Source organism: Neofelis nebulosa, chromosome 2 (assembly GCF_028018385.1).
Source record: "Neofelis nebulosa isolate mNeoNeb1 chromosome 2, mNeoNeb1.pri, whole genome shotgun sequence".
Classification (NCBI taxonomy): domain Eukaryota; kingdom Metazoa; phylum Chordata; class Mammalia; order Carnivora; family Felidae; genus Neofelis; species Neofelis nebulosa.
Genome location: NC_080783.1, coordinates 214,435,686 through 214,457,967, shown reverse-complemented (window position 1 = coordinate 214,457,967; position 22,282 = coordinate 214,435,686).

Here is a 22,282-nt window from a genome sequence, read left to right as displayed (position 1 = left end):
AGTCACCTTCTCCTCGGGACCTCGGTTCCCTCGTCTAAAAGTCAAGCTGTCATAAGGATGAGTGAATGGACACAGATCCCTGAAGGCAGGCCTGGCACACACATCATGCTCCATGTGCTGGTTTTTATTATTGAAACAGTGCTAATCTCTGAGTCAGAGGATCCCAGGCCCAACCCTATTTCTGGCACCAGCCAGCCACCGTGACCTCTAGCACTTGAACTCCGGGAGCCCCAGTTCCCTGCTGGGAGGATGAGATCATGAAATCCACGCTTCTGCAGAAAGCTTTCTCACTCCCAAAGTTACCCAGTCTCCCCGGGTTGCTTATCAACCTGCTCAGTGGGGAAAGGCCGGAAGCCTGATGCGAGCCATAAACACGTGATTTATTTACCTGCCAGAAACATCAAGTGCAGGGCTTGGCCTGGCCTTGTTTAACCTACAGGGGAGGATCCATGGGAACAGCATGGGTTGAACACAGATTAGACAGACGGCCCTACAGGAAAGGAAGGACAAGGGAAAGGAATGAGGGCTAGTATACAGCTGGTTTTCTACTTTCCTTCATTCAACCCGTTATGTTTATTTGTTGGGGTTTTTTTAATTTTTTTTTTTCTTAACGTTTATTTATTTTTGAGAGACAGAGAGAGACAGAGGGTGAGCCGGGGAGGGGCAGAGAGAGAGAGGGAGACGCAGAATCCGAAGCAGGCTCCAGGCTCTGAGCCGTCAGCACAGAGCCTGACGCGGGGCTTGAACCCACGAACCGTGAGATCATGACCTGAGCCAAAGTCAGTTGCTTAACCGACTGAGCCACCCAGGTGCCCCCCATTATGTTTATTTGAAGCGTCCACCCCACGCAGGGACCAGGTCAGGGAAAGACCCACTGAAAACAAGTAAAGAAATACACGAGCGAAGTCATTCCAGATGATGATCCAGCTCTGAAGAAAGTAAAACAGGGTGAGACACAGAGAGTTTGGGGTGAGGAAGGTGAGTGTTAAAAGGTAATTTTCAAAAAAGGTAACATCGTGGCTCTCGTGCAGACAATAAAGAAAACGAACCCGTGTTAGAGATTTTATTTAACTCATTACTAATGAGGGAACCAGGCAGAAGTTACAACCAGTTCAAAGAGGAAATCAAAGAACAGACACATTTATAGATGGGGAATGTTGAAATGAATTTGCGAATAGATCCGAAACTGGCTTCTTCCTTATTCTGCAGAAGGGGATGGAAGTCAATCGAACCGCCCCGATGCCATTGATTTGCCTGTCCAAAGACAAGAATCACTCACATTGCCATAGGAGATCTACATCTTATAACACTAAAATAGCTCTGAGGCAATAGAATGAGGGGAATCAGCAGGAAGGGTGTCCTATAAACAATACAGTTTTCTACTGGAGGCATGCGATAACTTTTGGGGTGGTTTTTTGGTTTTTTTTTTGCTTATTCCAAATTGTCAGGTAAAACATCACTGAGAAGTGACATTTGAGCCAAGATGGTCTTCCAAAGAGTTCCATGCAGATATTTGGGGAAGGGCATCACCAGCAGAGCGAACAGTAGGTGTAGAGCGGGGAATGAGTTTGGTGTGTTTCAGCAACTAAAAGATCAGCCGGACTGGAGCCAGTGACAGGGGCAAGTGGTGGCCACAAGGTGGGAAGAACAGGCAAGGAGCAGAGCCACAGAGCACAGACTGAGATTTTAAGAATGAAGGGAAGCCCTAGAGAGATCTGAGCAAGGAAGGAACAAGATCTCACTTACGTTTTAAGAGAATCCTTCTGGGGGCTCCTGGGTGGCACAGTCGGTGAAGCATCCAACTTTGGCTCAGATTATGGTCTCACAGTTCATGGGTTCGAGCCCCGCGTCAGGCTCTGTGCTGACAGCTCAGAGCCTGGAGCCTGCCTCGAATTCTGTGTCTCCCTCTCTCTCTCTCTCTCTGCCCCTCCCCCGTTCGCGCTCTGTCTCTCTCTCTTTCTCTCCCTCAAAAATAAACATCTAAATAATTTTAAAATAATAAGTAAAAGAATCTTCCTGGGGACACCTGAGTGGCTCGGTCAGTTAAGCGTCCGACTTCAGCTCAGGTCATGATCTCATAGTTCGTGAGTTCAAGCCCCGCGTTGGGCTCTGTGCTGACAGCTCAGAGCCTGGAGCTGCTTCGGATTCTGTGTCTCCCTCTCTCTCTACCTCTCCCCTGCTCCTGTTCTGTCTCTCTCCGTCTCTCTCCCAAAAATAAATAAACATTAAAAAAAAATTTTTTAAAGAATCTCTCCGGTTGCTGAGGCAGTAGCTATTTAAAAATGACTGTAGGCAAGAGCCTGAACTTCTCAGGAGGAGAAGTAGGGGGAGTGTAGGAAACGATCTTGGACCCAGAACCTGGAAAGAAGAAAGACTGACAACAGAAGGAGAAGTAGGAGGGTAGGAGCAGTGAGAAAGCTCCCTCCTCCTGGTGGGAATACATTGGTTCAACCGCTTATGGACCCTCATAGAATCTACTAAAACGGAACCCCTCCAGCGTCTGATCTGCAGCAGAAATGCAAGCACATGGGCATCAAAGGACATGCACAAGATTGTTCGCCACAGCATTTATTTCCTGAAACTGGGAACCGCTCAAATGCCCATCAGTAGTAGAGTGGATACCGTGGTCTCTTCATCCAGTTCATCCAACGGATTCCTATGAGGCGATAGAAAGCAGTGAGAAAATGATGAGTGTATACAACACAGAGAAACCTCAGAAACATTTTGCCGAGTGAAAGAAACCAGACGTTGAAGCATATGTGCTCTTTGGTGACACGTATCAGAGGTTTAAAAATACACACAACTAGCCCTTGGGTTTGGAAATCTGGACAGTAGTTACCTTCGGGAAGAAGGCAAGAGGAATCAATGGTTGGAAGGAACCCAAGAAGGGCTTCCAAGGAGCGAATGTCCTATTTCCTATCCTAGGTTGTGGTTCTAAGAAGGTTCTCTTTGGGCCAATGATTTGAGCCATACCATAGAGCTGAGGAGAAAAACAGTGAAAGCTTAGAAGTGGATCCCCCAAACTACGAGGTTTCTTCAGTAGAAAACTGGGTGTTGTGTAGGAATTGGAATTATTTTATTCTATGCAGCTGTCATCATCTTTGAGCTGTTTTACAACTAAGTTGTTGACTCTTGGGAATAATGCAAATGATTCTTCTTTTCTTTTTTACGAGAGAGTGCATGCGCGCAAGCATGAGTGGGGTAGGGGCAGAGAGAGAGAGAGAGAGAGAGAGAGAGAGGGGAAGAGAGAGAATCTTAAGCAGGCTCCATGCCTAGCTTAGAGCCTGATGTGGGGCTTGATCCCATGACCACCATGAGATCATGACCTGAGCTGAAATCAAGAGTCGGACGTGGACACACTCAACCAACTGAGCCACCCAGGCACTCCTGCAAATAATTCCTGTCCAGAAAAATATACACTGTGTCTGACAGAGTGACAGTTGGCTCTGGACTGTGGATGTTGACCAATGTTGTATCTATGAGACAGATCTGTCCTGACTGCCTTCAGACCGATGGTAACACGGTACCCGCTCCTCATTCGTTAATGAATTGAATAAAATCCCTGACACATGGGGGCACCTGGGTGGCTCAGTCGGTTAAGCGGCCGACTTCAGCTCAAGTCACGATCTCGCAGCTCGTGGGTTCGAGCCCTGCATCGGGCTCTGTGCTGGCAGCTCGGAGCCTGGAGCCTGCTTCGGATTCTGTGTCTCCCTCTCTCTCTGCCTCTTCCCCACTCACGCCCTGTCTCTCTCTCTGTCTCCATGTCTCTCTCTCTCTCTCTCTCTGCCCCTCCCCCACTTGTGCACACTCTCTCTCTCTCTCTCTCTCTCTCAAAAATCAGTAATTAAACATGTAAAAATTTTAAAAAGTTTGTTTAAATCCCTGACACATGTTTATTTCATATTTGTATGAAAGTCATACTTACAGCCTTCTTTAAAATTTCTCCTTTAACAAGGTCTCTCTCTTTCCCGGTAGGAATGTTAGATTCCCATTTAAAAAAAGTGAATAAAACAAGTTACATTCAAAAGGGCAGGAAACGGGGCGCCTGGGTGGCGCAGCCGGTTAAGCGTCCGACTTCAGCCAGGTCACGATCTCACGGTCCGTGAGTTCGAGCCCCGCGTCGGGCTCGGGGCTGATGGCTCGGAGCCCGGAGCCTGTTTCCGATTCTGTGTCTCCCTCTCTCTCTGCCCCTCCCCCGTTCATGCTCTGTCTCTCTCTGTCCCAAAAATAAATCAAAAAAAAAAAGTTGAAAAAAAAATTTAAAAAAAGACAAAAGGGCAGGAAACATCACCATGGTTCTGTGCAAGGCAGTTATCCTCCGGTCCTTCAGTTCCTGGGTGGGACAGGGGGCCGGGCTAACTGCCAGGAGTGGGGCTGGCAAAGAATGACAGGTGATGTCCCCAGCCTGGAATCTGAGTAGAGGGCAGAGTCCCTCTCTTAGGAGGCGGGCTGGCCCTGCTCTTCAGGCGACTCCTGAGGCTGAACCTGCTGCGGGCCTTCCTTCGGTTCCCCGTAGGGGGAAGCGCTATTATTATTCGATTAATTAGCAAAACAAAGACCTGGCTGGGGCAATTGGGCTTGAAGTAAGGTTCTCCAAGGGCGAGCAAATCTGACACCAGGGCAGAGAAAGAAACCGGGGGAAGGAGAGGTGGCTGTCCCTGACATTGAGCAACCATCCTCGCTGGGGGAGATTCCTACCTCTGCCCTTACATAAAGGAAGGCTGCGCAAAATCGAGCTCGCAGGAGGCCACGGGCGCCTCCATACTCCTCCTCGAGCTTCCGACCCCGCCGAAGATTGACAAACGGTTAGGAGGAAGGTGTGAGTTGTGGGTTTTGCCCCTCGCTTCTGCAACCCAGCGGAGGCAGCCCCTGACCTTGCCCGTCCCAGCCTTGGAGTGGAACCGCATTCCATCCTACAGCTGAGCCCCCTTGTTGGGCATTCTTGAGAAGCAGGTGGGATCCAGGATCTGCAGGAAGGAGCAAGAGGGACAGCGCCCAGGCCTCCTCCCAGCTGGCCCTTCCCTGCCCGCACCTTCTGTGCCTTCATTGTCATCAGACTTACCAACCTCACCTACCGGAGATCAAAACCCTGCTGCGATTGCCACCGTCCCCCCCTCCCCAGGGAGTGGCAACCATCAACTATTGTTGACAATTCGAGCCCTTGGAGACCTCGCTCGCTCCCGATTCCCGGCTCCCCTGAAGGAGCTTTTCAAAGTCTTTTTCTTTCTTTCTTTCTTTCTTTCTTTCTTTCTTTCTTTCTTTCTTTCTTTCTTTCTTTCTTTCTTTCTTTCTTTCTTTCATGTTTATTTTTTTTATTTTTGAGAGAGAGAGAGAGAGAGACAGAGCATGAACGGGGAGGGGCAGAGAGAGAGAGGGAGACACAGAATCCCAAGCAGGCTCCAGGCTCCCAGCTGTCAGCACAAAGCCCCAAGCGGGGGGGGGGGGGGGGGGGGCTCGAAAGCACAAGCTATGAGATCATGACCTGAGCAGAAGTCGGAGGCTTCACCGACTGAGCCACTCAGGCGCCCCTCCTTTTTTGTTTTTTTTAATGTTTACTTATTTTTTGAGAGAGAGAGAGAGAGAGCTCTTGTGCTAGTGGGGGAGGAGCAGAGAGAGAGAGAGGGATAGAAGATCCCTCCAAATCTTTCTTAAAAGGGGATGTCAGGGGCGCCTGGGTGGCTCAGTCGGTTGAGCATCTGACTTCAGCTCGGGTCATGGTCTCGCAGTTCATGAGTTCAAGGCCCACGTTGGGCTCAAAGGAAAAAAAAAAAAAGGATGTCAGCTGGGGAAAACAGGCAGCAATTCTGTTGCAAAGGAAATTGAGATTTTCTCTGTATCCTTACCATTTAGTAGCTCATGACCACAAGCCCATCATTTGAAAACTCCTTGAAATCAAGCATCTTTTGGCCAACTCGAACCCTAATTTGTCTTAAGAACCCCTCCAAGAAACACAGGAATGCTGTTTCCTTCGTGTTCTGGGAGGCAGGTGCACCTGAGAAGGCCCGCCCCTTCCCAAAGCACCCCCAGACCTCATCCAGCCTCACACATTTGGGCCCCTCTCCCCACTATGAAAAAGGAGACAAGAGGCCCCAAATGGAGTCATTTGTGCAGCAAAGCAAGACTTAATTCCTCATCTAATTTCTGTTCCCGACCTTCCTCAGAAACCTTTAACCAGCCAGCCTGGCATTTCCTGGCCAGCACTAGGAAATGACGGACAGACCGCCCCTCAGGACGTGGGCCTCGCCTAAAGGCCTTCTCTGCTAATGATTTCCTCTTTTCTGTTCCCTCTCGGCCTTAAAAGCCTTTCCTTTCCTTCCGTTCCACGGGGCTCCTTTGCATTTGCTAGATGGGTGCTGCCGATTTCGTGAATCACTGAATGAGGCCAATTTGATCTTTGGATTTACTCAGATGAATTTTGTTTTTTTTTAACACCACTTAGACGTGAGGCTTCAGGCCTCTGATGGAAAATATTTGGCCTCTGCTCCAAGGCCTGTGGGGATTTTCAGCACTCCCCTGGCTTTTCCCAATTCCCACAGGGACCAAGGAAGACCTTTCTGGATGACCTAGTTAAGAGACACTTCGCAGACAACTGCTGGGGACCCTCCAATCCTCAGGCTTGGCCACTCTCTTCTGCCCTGGACGGATTTAAGAAAGAGCCAAGAGCACAAAGGTCAGCCTCTTCTTTTCCCCTCCAGGGCAGATCTCAAGGGTCACTGTGGTACCAGAAAGCACAGGCAGCTGCCACCGTGTCTCAACCCTTCCCTGCCCGCTTTGGTGACGTCAGCTGCTTCAGCCCTGGGAGCCCCAAGTGAAAGATGCTAAGGAGGAGGATGTTAGACGGATTCCCCGGAAAGGCAAGGCCTCCACCTCAGCTTGAAGGAGAAGGTTGTGCAGGGAGGAGAAAAAAATTCCCTCTACTTCTTAGGGTCCCTGGCCACACTAGGGTCCACACATCAAACCACCGACAGAGACGGATTGTAGGAGAAAACACACACATTAATATAAGTTTTACGGGACACGGGAGCCTTCCTAAGGAAATGAAGACCTGGAAAAAATGGTTAAACCTGAGAGCTTGTATGCTAGGTTGGATGAAGAGAGGGCAGTCGTGGAAAGATATTACGGGCAACGGGGTGTGCACGCAAGATAGAGAACTGGGGGAGACCTGGCAAGGCCCATTCACTCAGATCCCTCTCAGTGTCCCTCTGTCTCAGGGGTAGAGATGTTCTTTTTCTCCAGGCATACAGAGGACCCCTCTCTCTCGAAGGTTCTGTGACCTGCTTCAGGGGAAGTTCAGAGTGCCTCCTGCCTCTGCCATTTTCTCACTCCTTTACGGTATTCAATACGCCAGAGCGCCACGTTTTAGGGGAGCATGATGCCCTGAGCCCTGTCAGCTGTCTCCAGGCCAAATGAAGAAAAGAAAAGAAACTCAGAAGCCACGTATAACTTGAGGAACAGTCGCGTTCTCTTGACCCAGCTTCCCAGAAACTTCCCCAGGGCCCTTCCCGGTGGAGGTCAGAGGTCGCTGAGAACAGACACACAAGCCAGCTGAGGCTTAGAGGGTTTCGGAGAGAATGAATGGAGAATTTCTGAATAAAGCAGCTGAGGCGAGAGAAATCATGAACAGAGGAGGGAAATGAACTGACTTGAGGTTTTTAAGGGGTCACTGTGGCTGCCGGGTTGAGAATGGCCTAGAAGTGGGTGAGGGAAGAGGGAAGGAGACCAGCTGAGAATATCCTAACACCCCCCCCCCCCCATCCAGGAGACAGGTGTTTCCCCGTCCCCAACCCCGAATACACTTGGTCCTTCCTGCCTCAATCTATGCTCTGCTCTCCCACCCCTACCCCCACCCCCACCCCCCGCCCTTGGCAAGACTCACTCAGCAGAGTGAGCATTTTCCAAGCTTTCCAAGACTAACAGTGTGTGCCTGGATCTTGTTGTTGGATCGTTGTTTTTTTTTTTTTTTAAAGTTTATTTATTTTGAGACAGAGAGAGTGCGAGCAAGCAGGGAGGGACAGAGAAAGAAAGAGAGAGAGAATCCCAAACGGGCTCTGCTCCGGCAACTCGGAGCCCAATGCGGGGCTCGAACTCACAAACTGTGAGATCACGACCGGAGCTGAAACCAAGATTTGGACGCTTAACCTCCTGAGCCACCCAGGCGCCCCTGTTGTTGGATAGTTTTAAGCATGTGATGCTTTAGCCCCGCAAAGCAAGGCTGCAAACAAGACTGGGAAGAAGAAGGAGAAGGAGAAGGAGAAGGAGAAGGAGAAGGAGAAGGAGAAGGAGAAGGAGAAGGAGAAGGACCAGACCAGAAGTTGGGAGACGCATCCTGGTCCCAGTTCTGCTGCCGATGAGCTTGGGCAAATCCTTTCCACATCTGCTGTTACGGGCTGAGCTGTGTCCTTCTGAAATCTGTAGGTTGGGGTCCTAATCCTCAGTACCTCAGAACGTAACCTTATTCAGAGGTGAGGCCTTTCCGGAAGTCATTAAGTTCAAATGAGGTCGCTAGGGTGGGCCCTGATCTAGTCTGACCGGTGTCCTTTTACGAGGAATTAGGAACCAGACACACGCGGAGGAAAGATAGCGCGAAGACACAGGGAGAAGACGACCCACAAGCTCGGGAGAGAGGCCTCAGGCGAAAGCAACTTTCCAGACCCCTTGATCCCGGACCTCCAGCCTCCGGACTGTAAGAAAATCCACTTCTGCTGTTGAAGCCGCCTAGTCTGTGGTACGTTGTCATGGCTGCCCCAGCAGACAAGTGCACCTGTAAAGTGATGACTTAGGACCCTTTGGCTCCTGATGTCCCTTGCAAGTCAAAAATATATGTCTCGATTCTAACTGTTCCCATTTCATCTGTACCTGTAGCTTCTCCCCGCCCCCTCCCCCGCACCCCAAGAGTTGGCATCGTTGAAAAGTCCAGGACCTTCAAATCCCAGCAGAGTGCCGGGCACGCCGTAGCTTTCAAAAAACACTGAACGAATGAAGAAAAGTAGCAAGAGGGCAGAAATAGTAGGGAGGGAAGCGAAATAGAGGGGACCTTTGACAGACATTTGACAGGGCCTGGCACATAGTAGGCACTTGTCAAACGGGGACCCGCAAATCCTCAGGCGTGACCACTCTCTTCTGCCCTGGACAGATTTATCCAGAAACAGAACCAAGAGCACAAAGGTTAGCCTCTTCTTTTCCCCTCCAGTGCAGGTCTCAAACCCCATTCCTCCTACACATACATACCCCTACACACATAGCTGCACACTCCTCTGCACACCCTTACGCAAACCTGACGTGTACCCTTCACGCACACCCTCACACACACAAGCGCACAGAAAAGTCTCCTGTCTTGGATAGGCTTAGATTCACCCGGCTCTTTTCAGTGGGGCTCAAATTGCATTTCTCCATTTGGGAAAAGTCACATTTTCAAAACTGCTTTTACTCGATACACCGGAAGCCCCAGGATTGGCTGAATCACAGCCCCTGCACGGTTTCACCACAGTTTTATTTACGAACACCCTCCCTCTCTTGCAAATGAGAAATTGCGAAATCCTTTTAAAACTAAGGGCCCTTCTACCTACTAACTAAGCCGGTTTTTCAAAAGCAGAAACCACTGACCCACTCATGGGGTTTCTTTTGATATTTAGAGGTCAAAGATTAATAAAATATATTTAACTCCCATTGCCAAGCTTCCAAGGCATTTTAAATGTGCCCATCTCAGTGAGATCTGGCATCATCGTTACCACTTTATAGATGTGGAAACTGACATTTAACCAATTATCAGGCATGCTGAAAAGCTCCCTGATTAGTCCCTTAGAAAACACACACAGCACCCTGGGAACCAGGAAATGAATGGTCAACTAGTTGTGATGCAGAAACAGAACTTTCTTCTTTGCTCTATTAGAAGGAGTGATTTAATCCATTCTAGGAAACAGTTAGTTCCCTCTCCTCCTGGAACAGAATGCAAATCTTTGACTCTCCTTCCCTCTCCAAGGGGGGAGCCCGTTTTCTGCTGCTGGAAATCATCATTTATTGAGTACCTCCAGACCCAGGCCCCGTTCTGAGACCTAGAGCATCTAATTTGGGGATTCTTACCCCAGGGTCCACCCCAAGGGATATACAGAATCTGGGGGTTCTTGAATTTGGGTGGGGAAAAATTACTTCTTTATTTTCACTAACTTCTAACTGGAATTTAGCATTTGCTTCTGTTATGAAGGTAGGCAATAAGCCAGAGTGTTGTTGTAACTCTGTCCCCAACAGAAATCCCCAATAGTTTGTTTTGTTTTATTTTGAAGTAGGCTTCACGCTCTTTGAGAAGCCCAGCACGGGGCTTGAACTCATGACCCTGAGATCAAGACCTGAGCTGAGATCAAGAGTTGGATGTTTGACTGAGCCCACCCAGCACACCTATACGCTTTTTTTTTTTAATGTTTATTTATTTTTGAGAGAGAGAGAGAGAGAGAGAGAGAGAGCGTGAGCTGGGGAGGGACAGAGAGAGAGAGAGGGAGACACAGAATCTGAAGCAGGCTCCAGGCTCTGAGCTGTCAGCACAGAGCCCGACACAGGACTCAAACTCACAAACCACGAGATCATGACCTGAGTTGACTGAGACACCCAGGAGCCCCCACTATGTGCTTTTTAAAATGTTATTTAGAGAAAGGGTCCATAGGTTTCACCAACCATAGAAGGGATCCATATGTAACACACAAAAGATGAAGAAGCCCCATGAGACAGACATTAGAAAGATGGGCTCAGAGAAGTTAAAACACTTGCCCAAGGTCACCCAGCGGGGATTCGAGCCCAGCTCAGTCAGACACCAGAGCCCGTTAATATGGTATGACTTCCCTTTCAGTGAGACGACTTCAACTCTGGTTTCAATGGGCATTCAGGGTCTTTCCGGATGGGCCCTGAAGAACAAACGTATCTTACATCCCAGCACAGAAGCCCCAGGCATGGGTCAGCGTTTGTAGGAAGAAGGTCAAGCCTGTTCTCCACTCCCACTTTTTGGGCAGTACCCATTGGGTCTGGGTCTTTACTCGGCCTCTTTCAGACCCCCTGGTGAGGATCCCAGGACAAGGAGCCCCAAAGGGACCCCTGGATGCCTCCTACGGCACCCGAGCCCCCAGATCTGGGACAGTGGGGAGTGAGCATCCGATTATAGCCCCAAGCCTGTGAGCATATGGCTGGAATACCCTTCTTTTTTTCTCTTTTCAAAATTTTTTAAATATTTATTTATTTTTTATTTATTAAAAAAATTTTTTAATGTTTATTTATTTTGACAGAGAGAGAGAGAGAGAGAGACAGAGCATGAGCGGGGGAGGGTCAGAGAGAGAGGGAGACACAGAATCCGAAGCAGGCTCCAGGCTCCCAGCTGTCATCACAGAGCCCGACACGGGGCTCAAACTCACAGACTGCGAGATCATGACCTGAGCTGAAGTTGACACTCAACCGACTGAGCCACCCAGGCGCCCCAATGTTTATTTATTTTTTTTATTTTATTTTATTTTTTTTTCAACGTTTATTTTATTTTTTGGGACAGAGAGAGACAGAGCATGAACGGGGGAGGGACAGAGAGAGAGGGAGACACAGAATTGGAAACAGGCTCCAGGCTCTGAGCCATCAGCCCAGAGCCTGACGCGGGGCTCGAACTCACGGACCGTGAGATCGTGACCTGGCTGAAGTCGGACGCTTAACCGACTGCGCCACCCAGGCGCCCCTGTTTATTTATTTTTGAGACAATGGGAGACACAGAGTGCAAGCAGCGGAGGGGCAGAGAGAGGGAGACACAGAATCTGAAGCGGGTTCCGGGCTCTGAGCTGTCAGCCCAGAGCCTGATGCGGGGCTTGAACTCACGAACCGTGAGGTCATGACCTGAGCCGAAGTCGGACGCCTAACTGACTGAGCCACTCAGGCACCCCTGGAATACCCTTCTTACGTGACAGCTGGACGAGAGCAATGATCCCAAACCCCACATGAAGCCATGCTGCCCAACAATCGTGTTTTACTCCTGACCTAAACTTTCGGGTCCTGTAATGCCTTTCGTCTAGCAACATCTCCCTGAGAAAAAAGCCAAGTACCCAGATTATTCACACTGTCATGGGACATCCCCCGGAAAATGCTAAACTCTCTGACATCACCGCATAATGACACTTTTTCCCTTTCTCATGAGCACTGACAGGGTTAGAAATAGTAGCTAATACTGGCTGGCACCTTTTATGTGCCAAGCACTTTGCTTCTCCAGCAATCCCATGCGGCAGTGGCCATCACTAACCCCACTTTACAGAGCAGGAGGTAGAGGCCCAGAGCATTTTGTGATTGGCCAGAAGTCACAGGGCTGTTGAGAGGTTTGCACTTTGACCCCAAGCGGTCCGCATGAAGCACTTCATGCCAAGACCTGTATGTCCCCTTTCTAGAACACAAGCCTCAAGCTGTGACTTCCTCAGGGAGGAAGGCACCTAAACGCCTGGGAGTTTCTCTGTTAAAACATTTTTTCCCCCACTCTGTTTAGAAAATATGCCGGTTGCAGAAGAAGATACACTCGTTGGATTTCAAGAAGCAAATGAACAGGAGTCAAGAGCCCAGATTCTAGAAATACTCAAATTCACTAGAGATCAGAGAAATGCAAATGAAAATGACATTAGGAGAGAGCATTTTATACTCATCAGAAGGGCAAAAATTAGGAAGGTGGAAATTAAGGCTGGAGTGTTGGCAACGCTGTGCAGGGTCAGGAGATCAAAATGCTGAGAGCCACAACCAGTCAGGGGTGGAGTTCACGTCCTACCCTGGCATTTCTTTTTTTTCTTCTTCTTCTTCTTTATTTACTTATTTTGAGAGGAGGGATGGGCAGAGAGAGGGAGAGAGAGAGAATCCCAAGCAGGCTCTGTGCTGTTAGTGCAGAGCCCGGCGCAGGGCTCGATCTCACGAACCGCGAGATCATGACCTGAGCTGAAATCAAGAGTCGGACGCTCAACCGACTGAGCCGCCCAGGCGCCCCGCCCCCGCCTTGGCATTTCTGCGCCGGTCTCTTCATCTGGCAAACGGAGGTGACATTGCCTACTTCACACCCTCGCGTTGTGAGGGTTCCAACGCTGTTGACATCAGGTGCTGAGAAGGGCACCGGAGCGGGGTAAGGGCCCCATGAATACAGCACTGGCCACCGTAAGCTCCCAGAGGGCAAGGACTTTTCTCTGCTCGTTTGCTGTATACCCACTGCCCAGAAGAATCGCATGTTCTGTAAGTGAAGTGCTCGGTTAATATTTGTTGCATAAATGATGTGTGTGACTGGTCTAGAGACAGGAAATAGCACTGCTTGATGGAATGTCAAATAGTGAAAAGAGAAAAACAAAAGGAAAATCTTGGAAATTGTTAACAGCACAGAAGAAAGGAAAATGAAGTGTGCGGCCACGGCATGAGCCAACTGTCTCACCTCGATGTAGCTCAGGGAGGTTTGTGACGGGGAAGCCAGGGGGCAAGCCAGAGGCTCACAGGGGAATGAACCAGTAAGATGAGGGGGTCACACGACAGAAGACCGCAGCAGTTAGAAGCCGTCACTCAGAGCACGGCTTGGCAAGCCTTTTTGTAAAAGGCCGGATAGGAAATATCTTGGGCTTTTCAGAGCATAGAGTCTCTGTTGCTTTAGGCTTTAGATGATATACAAATGGACGGGTGGACATTGAAATGTGAATTTCATGTAGTTTGTGTATGTCACAAAACACTATTCTTCGTTTGATTTTTTTTCTTTCCTCAACCATTTAAGAACCTTAGTTTGCATGCTATACCGAAACTGTCGTGGCCCAGATCTGGCCCTGGTTTGCTGAGAGTTGTGTATCCAACGACACAGCAAATTCTAAAAAATGCAATGAACAAAGCCAGTGATCTCAGGCAGGATGACAGTTGGAGAGAGATGACCACACATCCTGTTTTTCCAGGGATAGACTAGTTTACCCCAAGTCGTCCTAGAAATTAACAGCCTCTTTTTCACTCTCAAAAGTCCCAGATGGGATGATGAATTACATGCATGCCTCCACTCCATTAAACCCTCATTTGTTTTGGGGTGCTTGGGTGGCTCGGTCATTTGAGCAGCCGACTTCGGCTCAGGTCACGATCTCATGGTTCGTGAGTTCGAGCCCCTTATCGGTCTCTGTGCTGACAGCTCAGAGCCTGAAACCCGCTTCGGATTCTGTGTCTCCCTCTCTCTCTTTGTCTCCCACTCACACTCTCTCTCTCTCTCTCTCTCTGAAAAATAAATAAACATTTTAAAAATTTAAAATAAAAAAACACATTATTTGTTTTATATAAGTTAAAACATATGTTAAATCTGCACCCTAACATCTCAAGCAGGGGTCAGCAATTATTTTCCCAGTAAAGGGCTGGATAGTATATATTTTAGGCCTTGTGCCATACAGCCGATGCAGCATGAGAACAGCTATAGACAAGATATAAATGAATGAATGTGAGCGTGTACCCCTAAAACTTACTGATGGACAATTTGCGTATCATAAAATATTCTTCTTCTTTTGATTTTGTTTCAACGAATTAAATATGTGAAAACCATTTTTAGCTTGTGTGTCTTACAAAATCTGCCAACAGGCTGTAGTTTGCTGACCCTTGGTCAGGAATAACACCTCGCACCTGGTAGGCACTGCATAAGTGGCTTGCTTTGCTGAGTACACTCACTGAACAACCATGCATGTCCTGCAAGGACCGGTGCATGATTTAAGGTGCAGGCGGCAAACACCAGTGTGAATGTCCTGGGGCAGGGTGAGAGGGGCTAGGGATTAGGAATACGTGGGGAAAATAAATAAGAGAAATGGGGAAGAAATGGGGAAGAAGTGAGATGCGGGACAATGGTGGATCATGAACTGAGAAGGTTGGTAAACCCAGCTCCACTTCTAAGGCCCAGAAAGAAAAAGAGGAAAAGAAAAAGAAGTGAGGGGTCCGGAGCCGGACAACCTAGAGTTGAAACCCTGGTGCTGCCTTGACTATCCGGTGATCTTGAATAAGTTTAACCTCTCAGCGGCTCTTTGCAACTCAAATACAACTAAATACAGTACGTACTTCCTAGAGACGTTGGAAGGATTCCATGAACCCACGCACATAAAGTGCTCAGAACAGTGTCAGGCACTTAGTAAAGGGTCAATAAATGTTATGACGTTGTGGTTGTTTTCTATAAAGAATAGAGAAAAGGGGTGCTTGCGTGGCTCAGTCGGTTAAGCATCTGACGCTTGGTTTCAGCTCAGGTCGTGATCTCACGGTCGCGGGATCGGGCTTCACGTCGGGGCTCTGCGCTGACAGTGAGGTGCCTGCTTAGGATTCTCTCTCCCTCTCCCTGCCCCTCCCCCTGCTTGTGCTCTCTTTCTCTCTCTCAAAATAAATAAACTTTAGGAGAAGAAGAAGAAGAAGAAGAAGAAGAAGAAGAAGAAGAAGAAGAAGAAGAAGAAGAAGAAGGAGAAGAAGAAGAAGAAGAAAAAAAAAACAAAACAAAAAAAACAAAACTTGTTCCAGAGGATGGACAAAATGGAGTCAGAACAAAAATCCCCTGCGAAATACTCCAGAAGTTCCCAGAAGTTGGGCTGGGGACTCTGAGCAAAGACTCTGTGGAGGAAACCTCTAACATGAAAGACAAGACCAAAACAAACAAACAGAAAATAATTATCCTGATGAAACAGACATAATGCTGAGTGCACGAAAACATCAAGTAAACTATCATTAGCGTCTTCCGAGAATTAAATAAAAACGTCAGTTCTGTGCAACAAGAACATTTGCTGTCATTGAGGAGCAATCAAACAATGAGAAAGATCTTTTGGAAAACAAAAATATAGATGCTGAACATTTTTTTTTTTTGAGCCAATAGAAGGATTGAAGGTAGGGTTGGAGAAATTCCACAGAAGGTAGAACAAAAAGGAAAATTTGCACAATAGAAGAAGAAATCCTTTTTTAATGGTGGGACATTGCAGGAGATTCGATAGCTAGCTACTAGAAATTCCAGAAAAGAGAACCAAGAAAGGAGTAGGGAAGTAATTGTCAAAGTAATACTACAACAAACGTTTCCAGAACTGAAGAACAAGAGAATCTAGAACGAAAAGATCTCCATGTGCCCAGAACAGTGAACAAAAAAAAAGATCTCCAGGAAAACAAAGTCACCATCTTGAATTTCAAGCTACGAATAATAAGGAGAAGATTATGAATGATTCCAGAAAGAACACACAGAGTACATGAATGACCAAGAATGCAATAGACTGCTCAAAAGCAACAAGAGAAGCTGGAGGGCGGTGGGGAAAATGTCTTCAAACATGTCAACCTAAGATTAAAAATGTCTTTCAACCTAAAATCCTGTTGCAACTGACTACCAGTCAAGTGTGAACATGGAATAAAGCCATTTTCAAACATGTAAAAAAGTCCCAGGATGACAGCTGAAACAAGGTCCAGAAAGGAGGGCTGAAGTCTCCAAGAAAGTTTTAAAAATGTAAATTATCTGATAGATTTGACTGTAAGGAACACCTTGAGAAGTTTATACATCTTTCAGAGAGTGTAGGGGGACATTTGGATGTTCAAAGAGTACAAAACAAATGAAAAAAACCCAGGCAATTATCAACGCCAGGGAAAAGAAAAAGTTGCACAAGAAAGGATACTTCTTGGCTCAGTATTGAATGAAATGTATTTAGTTATAATAAGGAAAACATTGAATGTGTACTTAACTAAAAATTGTGAGGCCGCCTGGGTGGCTCAGTCGGTTAAGCATCCGACTTCGCCTCAGGTCACAATCTCACAGTTCTTGAGTTCGAGCCCTGCTATCAGCGCAGAGCCTGCTTCAGATCCTCTGTCCCCCACCCCCGCCCTTCCCCCACTCACTCTCTCTTTCTCATTCTCTCTCAAAAATAAATAAACATTAAAAATCAATCAATCAGGGCGCCTGGGTGGCTCAGTCGGTTAAGCGTCCGACTTCAGCTCAGGTCACGATCTCACGGTCCGTGAGTTCGAGTCCCGCGTCGGGCTCTGGGCTGATGGCTCAGAGCCTGGAGCCTGCTTCCGATTCTGTGTCTCCCTCTCTCTCTGTCCCTCCCCCGTTCATGCTGTGTCTCTCTCTGTCTCAAAAATAAATAAACGTTAAAAAAAAATTTTTTTTTTTAAAAAAGAGTAGCTTCATTTAAAAAAAAAAAAAATCAATCAATCAGGGCGCCTGGGTGGCTCAGTCGGTTAGGTGTCTGACTTCGGCTCAGGTCATGATCTCACGGTTCATGAGTTCGAGCCCCGCGTCGGGCTCTGTGCTGACAGCTCAGAGCCTGGAGCCTGCTTCACATTCTGTGTCTCCCTCTCTCTCTCTCTCTGCCCCTTCCCTGCTCATGCTGTGTCTCTCTCTGTCTCAAAAATAAATAAACATTAAAAAAAATTTTTTTTAAATCAATCAATAAAAATAAAATTGTCATATTTTAAGAGGATGGAGGAAATGATAAAGGAGTGTGTGTGAGATGAAAACCTTCACTGATAGTAATAGGAAATCAACAAGATCATCTCTAAAGTGGATACATCAAAGTATTGTAGAATAGATTTATTATTTAAGTATGTATAAGTATAACTATGGGGAAAATCAGTTTTTTGTTTTGGGTATTTTTGCACTAATTGGCTGTTCACAAAAAATAATTTAGAAAGTCTAAGACCTCAGTCAAACAGGGGAGGCATATCTTGACTTTGGCAGGTTCTAAGATACTGAAATTAAAAGGAAAGTAAATCGTAATGAAACTAAGAAACCAAAATAGCTTGTAGCAATATTGTTATTTTACCTTTCAGAAATGCTCATGACAACCAAAGTAGCAATGAGTACACCTAATGTCCAAATTCTAGTTTCTAAATGCCTTTTCTCACAAAAAGGAATCAGGGCTCTTTAGAGGAATTCATTCATTTCAGGTGAACGTGGAACATCTTGTACCAGAAACAAGAGCATGCTTAAAGACTAATGGAGACACATTAAAAGGACCCGAAGCTAGTTTAAAGGGTTTCCCCGGCCATCATCAGGACAATCTGATCATTAAAACCACTAATGACTGTAACTTATTGTAAAACATTGAATAAATAAAATCCAAGAGTTCATAGTGACTATCAAAAGAGAGAGAGAGAGAGAGAGAGAGGTGGGGGGCACCTGACTGGTTCTGTTGGTGGAGCATGTGACTCTTGACCTCAGAATTGTGAGTTCAAGCCCCACATTGAATGCAGAGATTACTTAAAAAATAAAATCTTTAGGGGTGCCTGGGTGGTCCAAACAGATGATCGTCTGACTTCTTATAGCTTGTGAGTTCAAGCCCCAAGTCAGGCTCTGTGCTGATGGCTCAGAGCCTGGAGCCTGCTTCGGATTCTGTGTCTCCCTCTCTCTCTGCCCCTCCCCTGCTCATGCTCTGTTTTTCTCTGTCTCAAAAATAAATAAAAACATTTAGAAAAATTTTTTTTTAATTTGCCATTTTGCAACCCCCACAAAGTGACTGAATCAGGCAACTATCACCAGTGAATGCAAAACCATGAAGTGAAAGGTCGTAGGCAAACGGGATATTTGCCCCTGTCAAAGTATCACCCAGAGATTACTTGCAAATTGCAAAGACGGAAAATATGTTTTTCCGGGAGAGATGTGGCGGTCATACTCTTAACCAAGAGATCAAATTTAGCATCACCGAAAATAAGACAACCAGGCATAATGTGTTCCTGATGGGGCACAATGGAACATACGTAGCTTTACTCACAAAGTGTTCAGGCCATTATGTCTAACCTAAATGTGATCTCAGGAAAAATAGGGGAGAGAGGAATGAGCTAAGTAATGCCATGAGGAACCAAGCTAATGAATCCAAAATGCACCACCTTCTACAAACTATCTGGCCAGATATCTTCCAAAAGTCAGTATCTTGGATGGGGAGATTATTCTAGATTTAAAATCACTAAAGAATGGGGCACCTGGGTGGCTCAGTGGGTTAAGCGTCTGACTTCGGCTCAGGTCATGATCTCGCTGTTCATGTTTTCGAGCCCCGCGTCGGGCTCTGTTCTGACAGCTCAGAGCCTGGAGCCTGCTTGGGATTCTGTGTCTCCCTCTCTCTTTGCCCCTCCCAAAGATAAACATTAAGAAAATTAAAAAGACTAACGAACACAATAACCAAATGCAATGCATGCAACTTAACTGGAACCTGATTCAGGAAAACAACTGTAAAAGACATTTGGGGGAATAATTGTGGAAATTTGAATACGGACTGGATACAAGGTGCTATTAGGAAATCATTGTCAATTTTCTTGGGTGTGATAGCAGCATTGTGATTATGTAGAAAAATGTCCTTGTTCTTAGGTGATGCAGGTTGAAGTATTTAAGAGCAAAATGTCACAACAACTTCAACCTACTTTGAAATGGTCCAGCAAAAAATGGAGAGCTAGCTAGCTAGCTAAACAAATAGGACAAAATGGTAATGATCCTTGCATCTGGGCGGTGACTATGCTAATACTCCTTGTAAGTTTGCTTCAATTATTTCCAGTTTGACATTTTTTGAAAGAAAATTTTTCTTAAATGTTTATCTAGTTAAATTGAGAGAGAGAGAGAGAGAGAGAGAGAGAGAGAGAGAGCGCATGTGGGTGAGCAGGGGTGGGGCAGAGAGAGAGAGGGAGAGAGAGAATCCCAATTAGGCTCTGCGCTGTCAGCACATAGCCTGACACAGGGCTCAAACTCACGAACCATGAGATCATGACCTGAGCTGAAATCAAGAGTCAGATGCTCAAGTGACAGAGCCACCCGGGCACCCCTATTCTCACAACTTTATCGTAAGTTTTCAGTGGTTTCAGAGGGGGCAACTGGATGGCTCAGCCGGAGGAGCATGAACTCTTGATGTCCAGGTCGTGAGTTCGAGCCCCATGTTGGGTGTAGAGATTACATCCATGTACACTTAAAAAAAAATATTTTGGAGTAAAAAATTTTAGAAAAATCTAAGTCAGACCTAGACCAGTTGGAGATGCGGCTTCCAATTTAGGGACCTAAAAACACCAGGACTAAGAAAAGTAAACCTTGACAAAGTTGCCCTTATTTAAATACTTGTATTATCTTAGTTCTTTCAGCGTTCAGGAATGTATGTACACTTTCTGGAGCTGGCAGAGCTGGGAATCTAGGGGAGACACAGCCAAGTGACTAGAGTGAAAACTGGGGCCCTTTCCCAGACATTCTGATTCTCTGCCTAGTGTCCTTTCTTTCCAGTTGAGACTCCTCATCCTTGTGCTTGGAAGCTAGCACCCCAAAGAGCTATTGGGGAGCCGCTCGGTCCCTCAGCATCTGCCTAGCACTGGCACCGTGTCCTTTATGTCCTCTGGGATTGTTTTCCAACTACTCTCTGTCCCAGCCCCCACCTGGATTGCAGACCACTCCACGCAGGCTGTGGCTGGCTTTCATTTTTCTCGTGCGTCTTTACACTGTAATTTTGGCACAGTGCTGGATGAGCCGTGAGAGCTCGGTATATCCTTTCTGATCCATTATCTTCAGAAAGCATTTAATAAATGCTCAGAAGAGAGGAGATGGGTAAGAACAGGAATGTCTGGCCTTCTAACAAATCCTCAGGCTTAATGTGTGCAGGATATGAACAAACAAACAAACCAACCAAGAGAACTTACGAAACACATTTCAGGGTGCCTGGGTGGCTCAGGTGGTTAAGCCTCTGACTCCTGGTTTCGGCTCAGGTCATGATCCCATGGTTGATGAGTTCAAACCCCACGTCGGGCCCCGCACTGATGGTGCTGGAGCCTGCTTGGGCTTCTCCCTCTCCCTCTCTCTCTGCCCCTCCCACACTCTCTCAGACTAAATAAATAAAATAAAATAAAACACACACACACACATTTCAAACAAGTAGAACGTTTGATATGATCATCGCTGTAAAGCTGAAGCCCAGAGATGAATTGCAATTAAGAGCAGAAGGATTCCACACTGTCCAGCCTCCCTCTGGCCTTATCGATTCTCTTCCTGAAGGAGCATTTGCCCTCTTCAAGACGGTGTTCACTGGTCTTCTCAACTGGCCGTGAAACTTCTGGGGGGAGGGACGGCTTTTGTGGTTTTGTCCCTGCTTGACTTTTCTCCGGTTTCTGCACACCCTGCTCCACCCACCTATGGCTGGCATCCAGGGCCCACAGGGCTGCCCACACTAAATGCCTCAGTCTCAATCATGGCACGGAGAGTGGGCCAGGCTGGAGGATGGAACACAGCTTCAGGGTCTGACAGAACGGGGGAGAGCAATTTACGGCCTGGATGACATATATGGGCAAGTGTGTGACCTCAGGCAAGTCACGTGGCCTCCGAGCCTCAGTTTCTTCTTCTGCAAAACGGGAATAATAAAACTAACTTCTCTCCCCAAATGGCTGGGTGGATGAGTTTAGATGACTCAGGCCTCTGCGCTTTATCTAGTGCTGCAAAACGTTAGTGACCATCAGGAGCCACATGCCCAGCTCTGCTGTCCTGTGTGTAGGGCCGCCTCTCGGTGTCTGTCTGCCCCCACCCTCTCTTCCCTTATCCCTGCGAATTGATTCACGCATAATCTGATTAATATGAACAGCAGGCATCAGGACTGGCAGGTCTTGACATTTACTCCCTAGGAAGCTTCAAGGGGGTGGCAGTGGAGCTCCTCCAGCCCGGAGCCAGACTGCCTGGGTTCAAATCCCAGTTCCAACAGTTACTGGCCCTGTGAGCTTGGGCAAGTTGTGTCCTAATGTAGACAAAGTACAGTATTATCATCAGAGGCCTGGAGCTGGAATATTTTAGCATTAGGGTTAGAGTTCAAACCCCAGGTCCACCATTTACTACCCGAGGGACTTTATGCAAGACAGTTAATTTCTCTGTGCCTCAGTTTCCTCCTCATCGGCACAGGCGAATAGAATCAATAGTACCTACCACACACAAGATTGTAGGGGCAATCGGATATGTGAGTACGTGGAAAACACCTGGCACATAGTAGGCTCCATCTTTTGACTATTTCAAACAAGGTCATTCTTTTCAGGTGTGGAGATCGGCTAGGGGAGGGAGGAGTGGATGCACTCGGCTGGCTTTATAGACAAAGGGGGCTGGGCTCCCGGGCTCGCTCAGGCCTCCAGAAGGTCAACCGGACCGGGGATCCAGCTCCCAGCTCCGGTCTGGCCCCGCCCCGCCCCACCTGGCGTCTCCCGGCCCCGCCCCGCCACTCCTAGCCCTGCCCCTGCGCTAGTCTCGCGCACTTTCAAAGTGCGCGAGCTCGGCCGAGACCCGGGGCCGACGGTTGGCCGGGCGAAGCCATTTGTTACGCTACGTGGGGGGAGCTAACAG